The sequence below is a fragment of the Sapajus apella genome, unplaced genomic scaffold (genome assembly GCF_009761245.1).
Source record: "Sapajus apella isolate SASKATOON/1434 unplaced genomic scaffold, GSC_monkey_1.0 scaffold1, whole genome shotgun sequence".
In the NCBI taxonomy this organism is placed as follows: Eukaryota; Metazoa; Chordata; class Mammalia; order Primates; family Cebidae; genus Sapajus; species Sapajus apella.
The window spans coordinates 51,531,442-51,550,086 of NW_022436941.1; the positions used below are offsets into that span (position 1 = coordinate 51,531,442).

Consider the following 18,645-nt stretch of genomic DNA (forward strand, 5'->3'; position numbering starts at 1 on the left):
CAAGGTGTACGCGCGCGCACGTTTAAATTGCTTTTAGATTTCAGATACAACAGAAGAGCTAAGCTCGACACCACTTGCTGACGGCTTTTTCCCCCTTAAACTGGGGACTCGTGTCCCTCCCTGGCACTGGACTTAGAGGAGACACCCTAGCTGCGGCGCAGGAAGGAGTTTTCTCCTCCACACACTCACTCTCGCTGCATATCTCCTCATGTCCACTAGAGGTCACTGGCCCCTCGCGGCTCGCGTCGCTACCGGCCGCCTCCCTCTCCTTGAGCTCAAATTAGCCGCGCGTTAATTAACACCCGAGTCCATCAAGGCCCGTTCCTTAGTACAGTACTCCAGCAGGGCTTATATAGACAACCCAAATCCAGCCAAAGCAAACCTCCCCAAATCCAACATTTCCAGCATGTTCAAAATGGGAGACAGGCGCCTGAGTAACCCGGGGAAAGGTATGGTGCCATCACGCTTTAACTTTTGTTCTGTGGGGCTTACTAAGTTGCTGTGAAGATAACATTCTCTGCGAGCGCAGGTTCGGCGGGGCCCGGCTGGTTTCTCCAGCTCTCCAAGGCTGGGCAGCGCGCTTTCTGGCCACCGCAGCACACTGGTCCTGGCGAGTTTCTCCAACACGGTCGCCACGGGGAAGAGGGGTGCAGGTCCACACCGTCCTAGGCTCACACGAATTTGTAAAGGGAGGATATTTGTTTAGGATATGATGCACAAGGAAATGCCCAGACGTCTTTGAGATGGGTGGAGGAAAGAAATATGGAAGACGTTTCTCTTGCCTTTTGATGAGGAATGGGGAAGGGGCGGGGGTTGATGGTGGAGATGGACGCCCGGATTTGACTCTGGGAGCGGGAGCGAGGCGATGCCTGCGATGTCCAGGGAAGGTCATTGCCTCTTGCTGCGTGTGCGTGGTTTTGTTTTGTTTTTTGTTTTTTGTTTTTTTTTTTAAGGTCCACATGAAACTTTGAATATAGCTTTTATTTTATTTATCTCAACTAAATCCCAATAAGCATTTCCCACTATGGACTGGGGAAAATGAGTCATGTCTCCAGGGCCTCAACGAATTCCTTAAAAACTGCATGAAACGAAGCCCGAGTTATATTCCAAAAGCGCCGTCCACCTTCGTGATATTTGTAAATTGCCATGACGAGTCCCTTTGACATAGTGTCCTAATGAGTGGAAGGGTCGCTTCTAGAGCTCTTAATTCTTTTGAGAAAAAAAAATCTTAAAAACATTAATTCGTGTTCTGACAAAAGGGCTTACAACGCTCGGGGTCTTTTGCCTTAGCGGGGAGCAGAAAGTTTGGGGAGGAGGAGTGTGGATTCCTAGGAGTTTGGGAGCTGATCTTTTTTTTTTTTTTTTTTTTTTTCATGGGATAATTGGTGCAGATCCCAAAGATCGGGACGGTCAGGCCTTTACCAGAGCGCGATCCAGCGTGTTAACCACCATTTGCTCCAACCGTCAGCCGTGGGCAAAATTAGCCTGCCGCGCCCTCTTTGCAGGACCGGGCTTCTCTTGGGTCAGTTTAATGATGGCCGATTAATGAAGCCATTGTCCGCCTTCAGGGGAAAGAAGCAGCGCGGGCGAGTTGTGGGCCGCGTCCACGTGTTAGGCCACGCCATAGGCACCTCCAAGGTCCGCATCAATAGTTCCCAGGGGGGAGACGGGAGCAGGAGTGAGTGCTTCCGGCAGCCCAGTGGCAGGTGAGTCCTCCGCTCCTGACGGGGCTGGAGGGGGCACCCCTGGGAGCCCGCCACAGTCTGGAGCATCCAGGGGCGTCCGATGCCCCCTGAGAAAGCTCTGGGACTTCGAAACTGCGACTATTTTTTTTTCCCGCGGTCCCAAATTATTAGGGAGCCACTATTGGAGAGCGTTCCCTGCAGAATCCAATCCTTACCTGAACCCCCAACGTGGGGCCGCCCCCATCCCACACTACGTTCCTCTTCCCCTTCGCCTTTGGCTTGGGCGCTGCGGAGCTGGCATTCCAGGTTGGAGCAGCCGCCAGAACCTGATCCAGCTCCAGGGCGGGCACAGGTGTCAGCTTGAACCGGAATTATGTAATAGATTTGGCAGCCCTGGCTCTTACCAAACGGAATTAAGAAGGGTGGGGCTTTCCTTTTCTTTTCTCCTCCGTTTCTTTTGACTACATCTGGTCAGGTGTACTCGATCCGTGGCAGCAGGTGTTATTGCAGGAAAAGACGAAGCGGAATGGCTGTGGAGGTCAAAAAGCGCTCCCATGGAGCCACCCAAGACTAGCCTGGGGGCCCTGGGAAGAGCTACCCCTTCCCGAGCCGCTCACCTGAGGCCGTGACCCGTAGCCGTAGGCGACCTGAATTTCAGGCACAGGGGACGAGGAGGGGTCTCTTTGTTTTCTGGCCAAAACCCCTCTTGTAGAAACTATGGGGTTCCCTTCTGATGACTATTTGCCTTTTATTAGCCTACCTATCACCCCACGAGTGTGGGAGAGTGTGAGTTTGGACGGAAAATAAGGAGATTCTAGGTAAAATACCCTTGCAGGCGACAGGGAGCCCCGCCTTCATCTCGGAAGCGTTACCTGCGAGCAGCCTCCGCCAAAGCAGGTCTCCAAAAATGAGCCAAAGGGAGCTAGCCGGAACCCCTTCTGAGATGCAAGCCCATGGGGCTCTGGTTCAGTAGAATTTTTTAAAAGCATTTTACCAATTTTGGTAAGCTCTAGAAGGGGATTTCATACAGTCAGTCTCCATTTTATTAGGTACAAAAGAAAACAGAGGAACGATGACATCTCCCTCTCCAAACCATCAGTTTACTTGTGGGTACTAAATTATTGCCATGACTGAATTTAATGCTAGGGACTGGTTTGAAACCTTAGAGACCTAAGGAAGTGTTTGAGCTTAAAAAGTGAAATGCTAAATTTTGAGAGTAGGCTTACTTTTAAATGATAAAAGAGAATAGTTTTTAAGTACCAATTCAAAGGCCAAATTTGAGTCTCTGAGCTGAGTTCTAAAAGGAGCAAGGTTATTAGATTTCAAACAAACATTTGGAGAGTTATGGCAGAACTATGACGACAGTGGCCAGAGTCTGGTGTCTAAGTGGTTATTTACAAGGTGATGTGGCGTGTATCTGAACTCCTTAATTGGGACTGGTGATTTCAGCCCAAAACTCACATGTATAAAGATTTTAGTAACAACTGCACAAATAAAAATGTCTCCTTCTGGAGTAGCTTCCATTTGCAGAGGTTGCTGCCAGGAAAGCTGGTGAATCCTTTACCCTGGATATTTACATGGCCCTGAAGTGCCCTTGTACCTATGTGTTAATTGTAGCACAACTCCACGCAATGACTACCTATAAATGACATTTTTTAAAAATCATGTAAGATATAAGCACGGAGAAGACTAACATCTGCCAGGAAATTTTTTAAAACAAAGTTCAAACTAGCCCCATTAAATAAGTCATGGTCAAAACGGTTTCATGGCGAATTATTTTTTGCCTTCCCTGATGCTGCCAAAGCCATTGATGATCACAGGAGACCTCAGCAAAAGGAATCAGGAAGCAGCACTCTCCCCCACCTTTTTTTCCAAACGCACATGAGTTTCTTCGTGAATTCCATTTGCTGGATTTCGTCTGCCAGTTGAAGATCCTGTACTGATCTGGGTAGGGACCAGCCCCCACACGCAGCCGTCTGTTCCTGAGCAGAACTTGGAGGTATAACTACATTTTCATGCCAACAGGACAAAATGATTTCTCTCAGAATCAGGTTGTGTTTTCAAGTTACCTTTCCTGTCTAATCACCTGATGCTTAAAAGACTGATCACCTTAAAGAACACTCCTCAGTGCCAGCGCCATAGAACCTAGTTGAGCTCTGGGGGCTTTTCTTGAGTACTCATAAAAGATTCCACACCTTCCAGGAAGGCAGGTTGTATGTGGTTGGTACATCAGTGGCTACTTGGTGTCTAATTTAAGTCTTCAGGTGTTTTACTAGCTAAGAAGAGTAAATTTCGCAGGTTGTATATACTTTAAGAAGGGAAAAAGGAATGCAAATTATGAAGTTGTCTGTTTAAAACATAGTTTTGCAACTGCTAAGTTCTACTTAAACAGAACCCCAAATTAATTTTGTCCTCCTCAGTCATAAATTACTTTCTTTTATAGAATTGTTCTGTACATCAAAGCTGTACCTTATTGAATCCCTCACTTTCCTCCGTGCAGCCCAATCCTGAGGCCTCATGAAAACGCTGGCTAATAATTTTAAAGAAAGAAAGGCAAATTCTCAAAAATGATATTCAACATGCAGGGCATCTTAATTATTAAGTAACTGTTAAACAATGAAAACTGTTCCCACCATGCCACTGTACTATATAGGCTGCATGTTGTATATAGCTTGAATGTTGACCTTAAACAAAAATACCCATTTTTCAACGTGTGACTGGTCCATCGAGAACGAACTCTTGTCCTCAGAAACCAAGCCCCAAACAGAGAGAATGCATAGGGGTGGGGGTCCAGATGTGTTTAGATTGTGTGCTGCAGGCACTGCGAAGGCGGGTGCAGGCTGGGCGGGAGTCTACATGCTCTTTACTTCCTCTCTTATCACTGTTGTCTGAAAGAATTTTTAAAACTCAGCTCGGGTTGGTAAAATATGATCTTCGTTTGATATAGTGTGTAACCGGCTCCATCGCTGAGAGGATTTTTTTTTTTTCCAGCAACTAACATAATTTCAAAGAGCAACTTCTTTTTGTTCTATTTTCCTTCAAAACTATGCTGGGCACAAAGTAGTAACATTTTATTCTTATTCTGAAATAAGATTTGGCAGGTAAATGAGTGCTAAAACATGCCAAATATTCAGCAATCTACCGTTCAGAGATTCTTTATGCCACAGAATAGGTTTATAACTCTGTAGCAATAATAATCCCTTAGGTATACAAATATACAGTTCACCAACCCATCTAGTGGTTTCACTGGAATGGGAGAAGGGAGATGGTTACCGTGACATCATTGTTATTATTTAAACTGCCAGGGGAGAATATAATTGTTAATAAAAGCCTTCTTCTCCACGCCCATCAAGGTTCCCTCCCCCCTGGCATTTTTATGACGTGCCATACACAATGAATGTAAGCAGAGTTATGTTGATCCTGGGAACCTACTGTATAACTATAATGTCGCACAGGTCAGCAAGGAAATGAAGAAGAAAATGACTCTATTTAGGGATAGTTGTTTGAGAAAATATATATTTACAAGTTTGGGGTATTGGTATTAAAACTTTGTCTCTTTGAATGTGCGTATGTGTGTACAGAGGGAGTGCTATGAACGGGTTGTATGCATCCGTTGTAGAATCCATGTGCGTCTGTGTGTACAGAGGGAGTGCTATAAACGGGTTTTATGCATCCGTTGTAGAATCCTGGTGTTTGTACATTAAAAAGCTGCCATGTAATCATTCCATGGGACTGGTTTAATGCAATTAACAGAGAACTAATGGGTAGTCTATGTTGAAAAGCATGGTCCTATTTTTTAATCCCATCACGTATTGAAGCGGTTCTGTGCGAGTCTGCCGCTTTCACCTTTATCCACAGTGGATGCTCTTGTTCGAGAAATCCATTTCAACCACTTTTGGTTCCTGATCATTGCTAAAATGCCTCCACTTCTTTCTCTGCCACTATTCTTTATTTTTGGCCTATTTTTGCCAGACTTAGCAATTATGATAAACAATCCTTGCCGCACTGAAACTCAGTTGAAATGATCCGGTGAACCCCCGCCTTGGCCCTTGCTGCAAACTGTAATCTCAAATACTGGATATGGTCGGACTTGGTCGTGGGCTCTAAGCTACTGGAGACCGAAGCTACTTTTTCGTGCTGGGATTTTACCTTCTTTCTAGCCTGGAGCGCGCGCGCTATGTACACACACACACACACACACACACACACACACACACACCCTCTGTAAAAACAAGCTGAGGTGAGGTGAGGGGGTGCCCCCTGTGAACAGAGACGCAGGGCTCGGGCGGAGGGAGCCTGGCCATCGGGGAAACGGGCGGCGTGAGCAGCGCAGGGACAAGGGGCTGTGACTAAGGTGGGCGCCCCGCGGCCACAGTGAGGACGCACGGAAGCTGCACTAGCCTCCCGCGCTTGTCTGAGATGCAGGAGTGGATGACCCGGCTCCCGGGAGTAAAATCAAAGTTCCGTGGAGCATGGAGCCGGTAGACAGCCACGCTTGTCCGAGCTGAGAGCCTTCCGTAGTTCGAGCTCGCGCGTGGAGCGGCCTCCAGCTCTCGGTCTGCTCGGGTAGAAGCCCACGAAGGGGGTCCCGCGGCGCCAGCTTTTGTACGGCCCCGCCTTGGCCAGCCTCGAGCTGACGCACCGGCTCCCCGGGGACGCTGGGGGCGTCGCACCGCAGCTGGGTGGGGAGCAATTTATTCTTCGCCGTCCCATCCCAGCCCATCTTCGGTTACTCCACCTACCCCTCCCATCCCTCCTCCTCCTCCTCTTCCTCCTCCTTCTCTACCAACGCCCGCACTACCTTCTGATTCTCTACCTCCTCTTCATCCTCCATCCCCCTTCTACTTCTCTCTCCCCCCCTCCTCCCTCCCGCCTCCTTTCTCCCTCTCCCCCTCCCTCTCTCCTCTGAATAAGCAAGCTTTTGCCTCTAAAAGTCACAAGTAATCCTCGTGTGTGACACAGAGAGAGAGAGAGAGAGAGAGAGAGAGAGAGAGAGAGAGAGAGAGAGGGAGAGAGAGACAGACGCGAGCTGGCCGAGAGGAGCAGAAGGCAGGAGGGGAAATCTGGCACCACGGCTGGGAGAGGAAACTTGATGCTTCTGGGCCAACATTTGCCAGGGCCTCGCTCGAGGTAAGTACACTGGGGGCCCGCGGAGACTGTACCTGTCAGGTCCAGCCCCCATCCATAGCCCAGAGATGGGCACCCTTACCTGGGCTATTCAAATAATGATCAAAATGGAATGAGAATGGGGTGCAGGTGAAGGAGTGCCTCAGCCGGAGGGCCGGGGGCCCAGAGGATGCTGTGCGCCTGGAAGCTGGGACCCCAGGCTCTTGCCCCAGGGCACCTTGTGCCTCCAGCCAGGGTTCCGAGAGACTGCGGGGAGGGGGGGGGCTCCAGCTACCCGATTTCCCTTCCTAAGTCGCGCGTTGGACAGCTCCCTCCTTTACACACCCGCGTGCAAATGAGCCGCTGCTCTGTCATGAAGTGAGAATGTGAGCCCCTCTCTAACCCTAGAAAAGGAAAGTTTGGTAAGGAGGGGGCTGCACAGATCTGCTGTTCTCTGGAACCTCCACTGAGAACCCTAGACTTGGCGCAGAAAATTAATAGTTTTTCATTTTTCCCTTAAAAAAATTACCTTGAACGAAAAATTGTATGTATTCAAAAAAAATTATTGGATTACCATGTCTGATCAGCTGCTGATGACCTACCAATAAGCGTTTTAAACATACACGCACATTCACGCGTGCGCGCGCGCGCGCGCGCGCGCACACACACACACACACACACACACAACAGGGGCTATGTGCAGTGAGAAAGACCGTCATAAGTAACCAAGAATTCAGAGGGAGTCGCGAGGGCTTTTAAGTGTGTAAAGGCTGTGTACGTGTCCCCCTTGTTACAGAGAGCAGAGGGAGGGGGCAGAGGGAGTGCGCGGTCGGCTCGGCGTTTTCGCTGTGCCTGTGTGTTTCGCGTGTTGTCAGCTGGCTCCGGTTTCTAAAAGCTGAGGGCTGCCAGGGGCGGGGGCCAGCATCCACCATCCACCTGGGCACCCTAGTGGTGAAACAGGTCTCATTTGTTTGGTGCAGAGCGGTGACGACCTAGAAGAGACTGGAGTGTGGTTAGGTCAGCCCCCTGCCATCCATTACACCTGCAGCAGATGGCTCAAGTGGTAGAATGGTTTTGTTTGCCGAGATCAAGAAAGGAGGAGGGGGAAGCTAGAGCCTCGCCCCACTCAAAAGAAGTACCATAAAGAGCCAAAGAAATGAAAGAAGCCATATTCCTAACATCAAAAGCAATAATGTTGCTGCCTTCCAGGAGTGAACCTGGACACATTAGTGACCTTGGCACCTGGCTCAAATTGTTAGCGACAGAATTATAGAACCAATATTTTTCAAATGTATTTTTGATGAAGTGCCCACTCCTCCCTACACACACACACACACACACACACACACACACACCCCTATCTCCAGCCAGATGCACACAGGTGTCCTTGGATCTCTACTCCCTGAAGCCAAACGTCAGTAAGACCCTGCAGATTTCCAGATCAACGAAGCCGCTTCTCTCTCCCCACTTTATTCAGTCTGCCTGCTAGCTTCCTCACACAAGTCCGCTCTCCCCAGACAACCACCTAGCTGGAATTTAGTACATTTAGACAAATGTACCCAACTCATTTTCACATGCAATAATGTGCCTTTCTGATCAGTCTTCACATCCTTGAGGCTTTCATTCCTTCCTTCCTGCTACCTAAGAAGCAAGAAAGGAGGACACACACCCTCCCAGGCAGTCTAGAGGAAAGGCAGGAGTGACAAAGAACAGGGACACAGTCTAATGACAGTTTAGCCTGCCTTCTATTCCTTAATTTTCTGGATAAAAAAGAGGAATTAAAAGAAAAATATATTGAGGGAAACCTAAACAGAACAAAAAGCCTTGTCTCCTCCGTTACTTCACACAGTCATCACGATAACACCTATACACAAATTACATATATGAATATACTTATTCATATTTTATGTGAAATATGAGATTATTTTCCTGGCCTAATTTTCTGTTCTAAACAGTAAACTTTTTTCTACTAGAGTTTAATATGCTAATGCTGTGGGGGTGACTAGCATGCAGAGAAATTCCACAATTTTTGAAACATAAATTCTATTTTCCTATCTTCTTTAATGCCAAATCAACATTTTTAGTTAGTCAAAACAAAGAATATCAACAACGAGAGCCCTTTCTAGCTAAGATTTTGGAGTCACAAATAAAGCTACATCCTAAGAAGCTAAAAGGAAAGGAAAAAACATCAACCCCTATATTTATCAAGGTGCTTTCAATAACCAAAGACACCTTTGAGCTGGGTTTGGTTGATGGGTGCTTGTTGTGTGTCCAATGTCATTTTTTATAATAATTTTCCTGTCCTATGAATGTCTCCATTTCACAAGGAGAAAGCTAGCTTTGAAATGTAGTGAGAAACAGGATTCGTTGAGAAAAAATGCTGGTAGGATATAGCCCTGTTTATTAATAATACAGGTTTATTCATACATCATAGAAACTGCTGAGACTCTCTTCTGTGATGTGAATTCTTATATTATCAGGATACATTTGAATCGACTCGTAGGAAAATTTAAAAAGAAAAAAAATACTTGCAGAACAGAGTTGAAGTACAGGTTTCTTGGGCCTTTTGGTGATTTCTTTTTAAGAGAGAGAGAGAGGGAGACCTGATCTAAAACTCTTGGCTTTAGAGATAATAAAAGCTTCCAATTTTATTAAAATAAAACAGAATTAGCAAACTTTTGTGATTGTTGAGAATGAAGACAAAAATTTAGTCCTAATAAGGCCTCCCACCTTCCAGGCAAAACATTTTAGACCCCAGTTCTAACCGGTATATAAAGCTAAGAAAAATAATTTCCAAGATGAACTCTTGAAATCTGAATGGAAAAAAATGTTTTTAATTCTGAGGTTTGTTAAACAATATTTTACACAGAAATCTCAAGGAATGAAATTAGCTCAGATACCCCAATGTTTCAAGGAAAATAAATATATTTTTAGTATTTGAGCAGGTTAGTATCAGAATCACACTCAGTCAGGTTTTTTTAGGCCCAAGTGAGCCTCAGAACCTGAAAAGGAGAAAAGAAGGCATCTTGGGGAGTAATGGAAGCTGAGGTTCCCCTCCTTTACCGGCTGCTGGGACCAACATCACATCTCCTTCCCATATGAAATGGCTATATGCTATTACAGAAAACACTAGATAAGAGAAAGTGAATCTGGAATACATGAATCACTTTTTTGCCATCCCCAGCCTCGCTGAGTTTTCATCAGAACTGCCATGGCTTCATAACATCTCTTACCCTCCCCAACAGAAGCCAACCACCGAAGCCTTGTCGCAGAAGATACATATATATATATATATGTATATATATGCACACATGTGTATGTGTGTGTATATGTACACACACGTGTGTATATATATATAATATATGTGTGTGTGTGTGTGTGTGTGTGTGTATATATATATGCTTTGGTATACAGGCTTTAAATATATATATATACACATCCGTAGGTCTCCAGAATATCACCAGCAGCCCAAATTTGCCTTTGTTTCAGGGGTGATTAAGACGATTATAATTCTTAAAGAGAAGCTATCAAATTTCACTCCCTGGCGGCGGCAGCAGGGTGCTCTAAAGGTGCTCGAAGCTGGCTAGCAGCAGGGCTCGGCCGGTTCGCGTGGCCGGCGCCAACCGCTGCATCTGAGTCTGTATCCCTTGACTCGCACATTTCCCCGCCTAAGGGAGGGTAATGAACTCTTTTCTTTTCCTAATTTGTAAAGATATCTTCTTTAGTCAGTGTCGCTCTGGGGACGGCGGGGAAGAGGCCTGGGTCATGAACCTGAGGAGGTCAAGGCTCTGACCTCTGCTTGGGTCTCTCTTATTAAACAAGGGACGGTGGGCAACTGCGTCTGCGGGTTTCTCCGGTTCCCCAGAAAAAAAGGGCATGCTTGTGTGCCTGAGTGTTCAGTTCCATCCTACAATTCTCTCAGGGGTCTCCAGAAAGCGTGGCTTTGTCTTCCCGAGGGCGGACGAGGTCTAGAGCAGTCCGCAGAGCCTTGGGTGCAGTTTCCCGCCGCCTCCCAAGTCCACCGAGCCGGGCACCCCGGCCCAGGGCAGCCCTGACGGCCCAGGCGAGGTACCCGTGCGGCCAGTAGGTGTCGCTGTTCCCCTGCCAGCGGGAGCCAGGAGCCCCGCGCGGGCCCCCAGCTCCACTCAGTCTTCGGCTCCCTGCAGGTTCGCAGAATCACTGGAGCTCGGGAGACAGGGCCGCTCTTCCCACCCCCGCCCCGGGACCATGCCAGTGCTCACCTTGCCACCACCGCAGCGACAATGCCGGCCTAAGGAAGTACCTTCGGGGAGAGAAAGGAGAGGCGGGTCTGTTGTGGCGAAACAGGGCCCCGACGGAAGAGGCTCCCAGCCGGCTTCTCTCGCGGCTGCCAACTCTCCCTCCTTTCTCTTCACGTGCCACGGGCGGCGGTGGAGCACTGACGGCCTCCTGGTAAAATCCCAAGACAGGGGATTCAACCAGGGTTCCATATGGGCTTTGCAAATAAATGAGAGGTTGAAAATCCCCGCTTCGTGGGAGCTAGCTACAGAAAGAGTGGATTGGTTTGAATATTCTTGCCGAAGAAGAAGAAAAGAAGAGAAGAAGAAGAAGAAGAAGAAGGAGAAGGAGAAGGAGAAGGAGAAGGAGAAGAGGAGGAGGAAGAAGAAGGAGAAGAAGTGCAGGAGGAGGAGGAGGAGGAGGGAGAGGAAGAAGAAGAAGGAGGAGGAGGAATAAAGAAGAAAGGAAGAAGAAGAGGAGGACGAGAAGGAGGAGAAAGAGGAGGAGGAGGAGGAGGGAAAGGGGGAGGAGGAGGCGGAGGGGGAGAGAGAGGGGGAGGGGGAGGAGGAGAAAGAAACCTGGGCCTGGCTACACGCATGGGCTACAGACCACCTTGTACACATCTATGAACGCAGAAATGCCGGGTAACCGCGATTGCCGTCCCCTCCCCAGGTCCAGGAAGGAGCCAGTATTTGGAATGTGGTTGTCTTCCCCAAAAGCGTTGCTTGCCAAGCATTATTTCCTCTTGGAAATCCTAGCAGTTAGCAAATCTCTGGAATCTGCATTGAAATGCTAGGTATTGAGAATTCTGCGCGCTTCTCTGGCGTCTTGCGGCTCCTGGCCTTCGGCCTCAGTGTGCCGCGTAAGACATTATTAATCAGAGGCGTTCTTTTTGTATGTGTTTCAAAAGAAGGCCGTTTGGCTTATAAATACCGAAAGGGACATTTACAGTGGGTACATCCTATAGGTGTCTGGAGACTTTAGTATGATTCTGATTGTTTTGTACAGGGAAATCATTGCTCTGATTTAAGGATGGGGAGAGGGAGACCGCACTGAACAGGCTAAATTCAGAACTAGGTGTTATGCAGAGTTAGTATGCAAAATGGAACTGGCTATGTATTTAAATTAACATCTAAAATCATATCTTCAGTCAAAATGTGGTGACATTTTGTAGTACAATTTTTAAAAAGATTCACATTTTATCTGTAACATTTGAGTAAAAGGAATAAATTCGTGAAGAAGAAAAAAGGTAACAATAAAATTTGAAAGAGGAAGAAAAAAAAATTTTCACAAAGTCCAAAATACTTCGGAACACATTTTGTTCCTTGTCCTGGGCCGCCGTCTCATCGTCTCAAAGGACATAGTTGGACAACTGCTGAATCGTTAAGGCAAGCCTTAATTTTTACCGTGAGGTAGCCAACATCATCTTTAAATGTCATATGCTTTTCGCTATGTTTTATAAAATGGGCTTCTTTCTGTTAAGTCCTATATCCGTTATACAATTCTAAATAATTATTTCTGATTGAGACGGCAAATTAATCATTCGGTGACGTGATGGTGGGGGGGGGGGGGGGAGAAACACGTGTCTCATTGGAGACTGTGAAGTTCAGTGAGGTGGTATTTTTAGCTTGAAAAGTCCAAATTCAGATATTTGGATATTTCTCCCCCTCCAACCGTTTCCCCACCCCGTCCCCGTTTTACTCTTTATTTTACTCAATCCTTTGGGATCCCTTTCTCCTTTTTCTCTTTCTCGCTTGTCTTTTCCCTTCACAGCGCCTCTCTTCTTTTCTCTCTCTTCTTTTCCTCCTCTCTTCTCTCTCTCTCCTCTCATTTATTGTCTGATTCTATGTCAAGTTAATATAAAAGTAGCAAGTGGGAGGCCCAGTACCCTTAGCAGACCCTCTCTCTCTCCGCCGCGTGAAGGGCACTTTGGGGAAGTGTCAGTCGCTGCCAGGTTACCCGTCAGAGTGGTGGCTCTTGGTGCAGGGCGTGCAGCTCACGGAGGAGTTGGGGTCTGCGCGGGGTTGCGGGGCTTATTCAAATACCTCCCGCTGCTGCTGTGATTCGCAGGAACTCGGCCTCCATATGGTAATGCGGGGCGGGGGGTTGGGGGAGGCGCAGAAGGGAGGGGAGTGGAGGATGGGGGTGAGGGCGGGGTGGGAGGGGGCTCCGGCACTGAGCGCTCGACTGCCGGGCTGGGACAGAGCACCCGGACTCGCGGCGGCGGCGGCAGCGACGCTACCCACCCTCTTCCCCAACACCCACCGAGCCAGCGAGCCACCGAGCCACAGGCCCTCGGGGTAAGCCACAGCGCTCACACAACGATGACGGTTCACACGCTTCGGGTTACTACCGTGCGCCAAAGAGGGAGATTAGAAACAGAAAAGGAGATTACAGAGAGATCAGAGATAAGAAGTGTACCTCTCTGTGTTCCTTGTCACACAGCGCGCGCGCGCACATACACACGCATCTGTACACACATGCATGCTCAGACAGCCGTACACGCACGCATTCCTTGCTACTGCCATCTAAATATATGCACCGACACTCTATACCCTGCTACGTGGCCGGTGTGTTTGTCCTGATTCTACATAAAGGCAGTCAGGTATGTGCGAGAGAGACTCCAGGCAGGAACAAACAGTCAACGCACAATTTAACTGTAGCCAAACTCAAAGAGACATTGAGCCTGCCGAGTTGTTTCACTAAGCCAGGTGCCCCCCCAGAAATCGGCTATTCTGCAACCAGTTGTGGAATCCTGCAATTATTCATAAAATGTGCTGAAAATTTATTTTAGGAAATGTAATCTTGCTATATATGGCAAGGAAAGGGCGAACCTGAAGGATGAGTGTGTTTCCGTTTTTTAATGTTATACGTGTAGCCATCTGACCACTGTTTATTGGGTGACAGATCATATGAGCACTTTGGTGTAGGTTTGGAAAAACTAAAGCCAGAGGTAAGGCTGGATATGCCATAAGAGTTAAGGGCGCTGAAAAATGGATGCTGGATAGTCCAGCATGAAAGATGGCATACAGCTTTAGGTTTGAAATAAGGGGGAATACATGTGAATATTTACACATGAAAGCCATTGGGGAGGGCTGAGTCTTGGCTTGAGTATCTGTGCAGGTAAGTCATTCATAAGAAAACTAATTACCTGTGCATGTACTTGGACTTGTTTAATTGAATAAGCTGCATGTGTGCATATTTGCTCTTCTTTGAGGCTATGCAATTATAGATTGAGTCTTTTTAAAATGATGTCTTTGGGGGAATTTAAAAAGTGGAATATATATATATATATATATTCCACTAGCTATCGTGCTGCATAGCTATATTGCCAAGAAAGAGATCCGATCCTATAAACAAGATTCCCATTGCTTGAAATCTAACTCAAGGCCTGTATATTTTAAGGCACATTAACTGGTTTAATATAGTCAACTGTTTTATTTGTGTATTTGTTTTCATTTCGAAGTCAGGAATCAAGGATGCTTTTCCGCCAAGATACTGTGCCTTGTTTCCAGCCATATTAAGATGAAAATGAAACAGTAAATTTTGAATGCAGCCGATAAGGCACAACACACAACATGGTTGAAAATGTCTTCCTTGCAGAAGGCTGTCCATTGCTGTGTGTCCACACACACACACACACACACACACACACACACACATTGCAAATATATATATATAATATATATATATATATTTTATATAAATAAGAAATGCTAGAAAGCAATAGGGCGGGGAAAGCCACACCTCTCAGGCAATCAGCACAAAAATTCTTTAGAAATCTTTGGAATCACTTCACTTACACATACATTATCTCGAAAGCACTGGCCCTGAACTGTGTTTTTGCTAATATGAAGTTAATTAGACAATCAAACTTTGAGCCTTGAGCGATGGACATTACAGCCCATCCAGGTATGTCAGGAAAGAAAAAAAAATGTGTCTTGTCTTTTATGACCAAACCAGGAGGTTATACAGCTGGCATTGCATACATGACAGATGTGCATATTTGTAACCTTAAATAAACAAGCAGGGAGACAACTGTGTATATTATCTAGCAAGAGACAGCAACAGACACTCGCCAAAAAAGACAGAAAGGGACAAGAGAGACAGAGAGACATAATAAAATAAAAACATAAAAACCTCCAAAAACAAACAAACAAAAAAAAGGGGGAGAGAAGGGGAACCAATAAAATGACAAAACCTGAAATTTTCGCGAATTAAAAAATGCAAATATACTTTTACATATGCATCGGTATTAAAAATAATACACGCTGGAACCAACAGGAGCGAGAGCAAGAAAAAGAGGAGGAGGAGGAGGTGGAGGAGGAGGAGGAGGAGAGGTGGAGGAGGAGGACAAGGAGGAGGAGGAGGAGGAGGAGGAGGAGGAGAAGGAGGAGAAGGAGGAGGAGGAGGAAAGAATGGAGGCGCCGCGGAGCCCTGATTATGCACGGGCTGGAGCTGCCTCCTCTAACCTGTTCTTCTCCGAGCCGGGCAGCCGGCCGTCCTCAGCCGCCTACAGAACAGGAGCCGAAACAACCGTTCTCGAAGGCTACAGCGTTTATTTTTCTCTTTTGGGGGGTTTTGGCGGTTGTTTCAGGGGCTCGCCAACTGGCCCCTTTAATTAAAAGCTTCAATAAAAGGCGATCGCGCCAGGAATGCACCCGCTCCTCTCCGCGCAGGATTTGCATATTTTTTTAATGCCCTAATTTCCTTGATGTATGTAAATGTAGCCGGACGTAGAGGGAGACAGGGAGCTGACGTCAATGGACGTGACCTCGCAGCTAAACCTTGAACGTGAAGCCGGGATGGGGGAAAACACGGAGCGGCAGCCGGCGGAGCTCGAGAGCGCGGGCGGCGGCGGCAGTAGCCGAGCCCAGGCCGGAGGTGCCAAGGGGGCCAGTGCCGTCCCCGAGGGAGGACAAGCCGCCGCCTTCTTTCTGCAACACGCGGCTCAGACTCTCCAGCCTTCCGGCCGCACTTGCAGACTCTTGCCCTGCGCTTCCAGCCCCACCAAACACACGTTCTTTTGCTTCCCTCAGAAAAGCAACACTCCCCAAAACAACAAACCAAAACCAACAGACAAAAACAAATGTTTTAGACCAATGCTCGGGTAGCGTATCAGAAAGAAGACTCTGACCATGGAACATATATATTTTTGGCTTCTCTCCACAAGAAGAGGAGGGGGAGACCACAGACAACAGCAAATCACTCCTAAAACACGATAACTACAAGTGTTCCCTGTAGGGAGAGGTAAATCGCCCAGCCGATTGGTGAAGGCTTTTCGTTTCGGTACTTATTTACCTGTGCACTCATTATGCGCGTCCGCTTCATTAATAGCAGGGTCATGAGCACGCTTTCTAATGTGATGGGAGTGCTGTGGGGTGTGTGTGTGTGTGTGTGTGTGTGTGTGTGTGTGTGTGTGTGTGTGTGTGTGTGTGTGTGTGTGTTGGCAGGTGCTTGCGCTAGTGAGCACCGAGGCAGGTGCTCCGAGCGAAGAGAGAGATCAGTCTTTCCGTGGCTACCTCTGGGACTATCTGCAGAGCCATGCAGGCCAGAGGTCCTAGGTTGGGGTTCGAGTTCACCTCTTTAAAAAGAGAGGCCAGCAAATGTTTCCCCTGGACAGCCAGATTCTTCCCATTGCATTGTTTGGGGAAGGGGGCTTGAGGTGTGAGTCATTCCGTAGCCGATGCCTTGCCGGATTTGGCCTGGTGTTTTGCACTTGGAACTCAGCGGCCTCGGCGCAGAGGTAGTGCCTCCCCGAGACGCAGCCGAGGCCTTCTCGTTCCCCTCCTTCCGCCCGCGGCAGCCCTGCGCGCCGGCGTGTGCGTGCCCGCGCGCCGGGCTGCTGGCACCTCCCTGTGCACATCCGCCCCCTCCTCTGCTCGCCACCTTCTCCCGGGCAGCTAAGAAATGGTCCTCGGCCTCTTCTGGGCCGGAGGGCAGGGCTGCGAGCAGGCAAGAAAGGGGCGCTGGTGGCCGCGATGGGGACTTCTCCGCTCTGCCCTCGGCCGCTGCGGCTGCAGTTTCAGCGTTCCACCTCGCAGCCCCAGCTTTGTTTTCCTGATATGCTCTTGGCCATTGGGCCCCACGCCTGCGAGGGGAGTGTGTGCGTGTGCGTGTGCGCGGGGGGCGGGAGCGCGCGACGGGTGGGGGCTCTCCCGCCAAGGACACGCATGGCTGTCTGTCCTCCGGCTGCACTTGGCGGGAAAGCTAGGGGCCGCCGGCGGGGCTGCGCGCCAGCGGCTCTCATTACCGCCTCCGTGCTCCCCCCGGGCTGCATTTACATACGGGCCACTCTTCTGAATTTTTACGGCACTCTTCCCCCTCCCGTACCCGGTCGCACGCGCGCAGGCTCGGAACTACAGCCCGGGCGCTCAGACACCCGCGCCCAGGCTGCGGCCAGTCCTGGGCGCGCGAACAGGCCCAGAGGGGTAGACGGCACTCGGCTCCCCCGCACCCCTGCGCCCACACCGCTGACAGCCTCCCCGCTTGTGTGGCAGGAAGCCCACCTTCCCCTCGAAGCCCCCACCCTTTTCTGTCTGCACACTTCCACCCCAACCCTCCAACATCTCTCCGTCTCTCCCTGGAAGACAGACACACGCGCGCGCGCTGGCGCGCGCACGCGTACACACTCACACACACACACACACACACACACGACACGCTTTTTCTTCCTCCTCAAATAGATAACCCTTATGGCACGTCCCTGGTACCTTTAGAATAGCTCTGGAGTTTAGAGAATAAAAATCTTTAGAATGCATTGCTTGTCTTTAGACAAACACATTTAACAACCACAACACAAACGGGGAGGGGTGAGGAAGGGGGGACTTGAACCAAAAGACCTTTCTTTTTTTTAAAAAAAAGTCTGCGAGTCAAAAGGTCATTCTCCAAGTTTGTAAATAAAATTGCAAAGGGAGTCCTTAAGAAAGGAGAGGAAAGAAGGGGAAGAAGGTTAGGAAGACTCACAAGTTACATAAAACGGTGCATTGGAAAAACGACAGGGCGACTCTTTAAAAAAAAAAAATCTTAGGAAATCAAGAGAGGGAAAAAAACTGGAAGAAAAAAGAAAGAAGAAAAGGTTTTTTTAAAAAAAAGCAAAAGAAGTTTCCAAAGAAATGTGTGCTTTGCATCCTACAATAAGAAAATGTAGCCATTGCCTTCCTTCAGACGAGACATTTCTAATTTGTTCCGTCTGTCAGGAGGGGACTGTGAGAGGTTTGGGTGCAAATTCATTATCTCTGGCAACGCAGAACGTAGTGTGGGGACTGAAAAAGACCGTGGCAATGGATGAACAATAGGGCTTCAGTTCATCAGTAACAAAAGCAGTGGGGAAATTGGTTGAGTTTCAGAGCACGTCCTCCTCGGCAGAGGGGGTTGGACTAGACCTTGGACAGCCCCCCCAAAAACTTGCCAAGCCTCGCACACACCACTTCACTCTCCACTCCGAGGCTCAGGGAGCAAGTGCCTGGCGTGGGGGGGAAAAGTTGGCTTTTTTTTCCTCCTTGGTCTTTTGCGCCCTTCTCTCTCTCCCCAGAAGGGAAGAACCATTTAAACTATTTTAGACGCAATCAACCAAGAATCACCATGTGGAATTGAG

The 18,645-nt window shown here is 48.2% G+C and overlaps 1 long non-coding RNA gene across 4 annotated transcripts in view; it reads left to right on the top strand.

Annotated features, from left to right (window-relative positions):
- The first annotated feature begins 225 nt into the window (after positions 1-225).
- Positions 226-18,645, top strand: part of LOC116552575 — a 27,221-nt gene continuing 8,801 nt past the window's right edge. Inside the window, exons 1-2 of one of the 4 annotated variants that reach the window (XR_004269491.1) lie at positions 474-6,039; positions 6,648-6,815. This is a non-coding gene — a long non-coding RNA (uncharacterized LOC116552575). Of the gene's footprint in view, positions 450-473; positions 6,040-6,069; positions 6,816-13,216; positions 13,349-18,645 lie in introns of those variants that run through there. The other 3 variants (XR_004269464.1, XR_004269485.1, XR_004269500.1) reach the window with 3 other exon arrangements.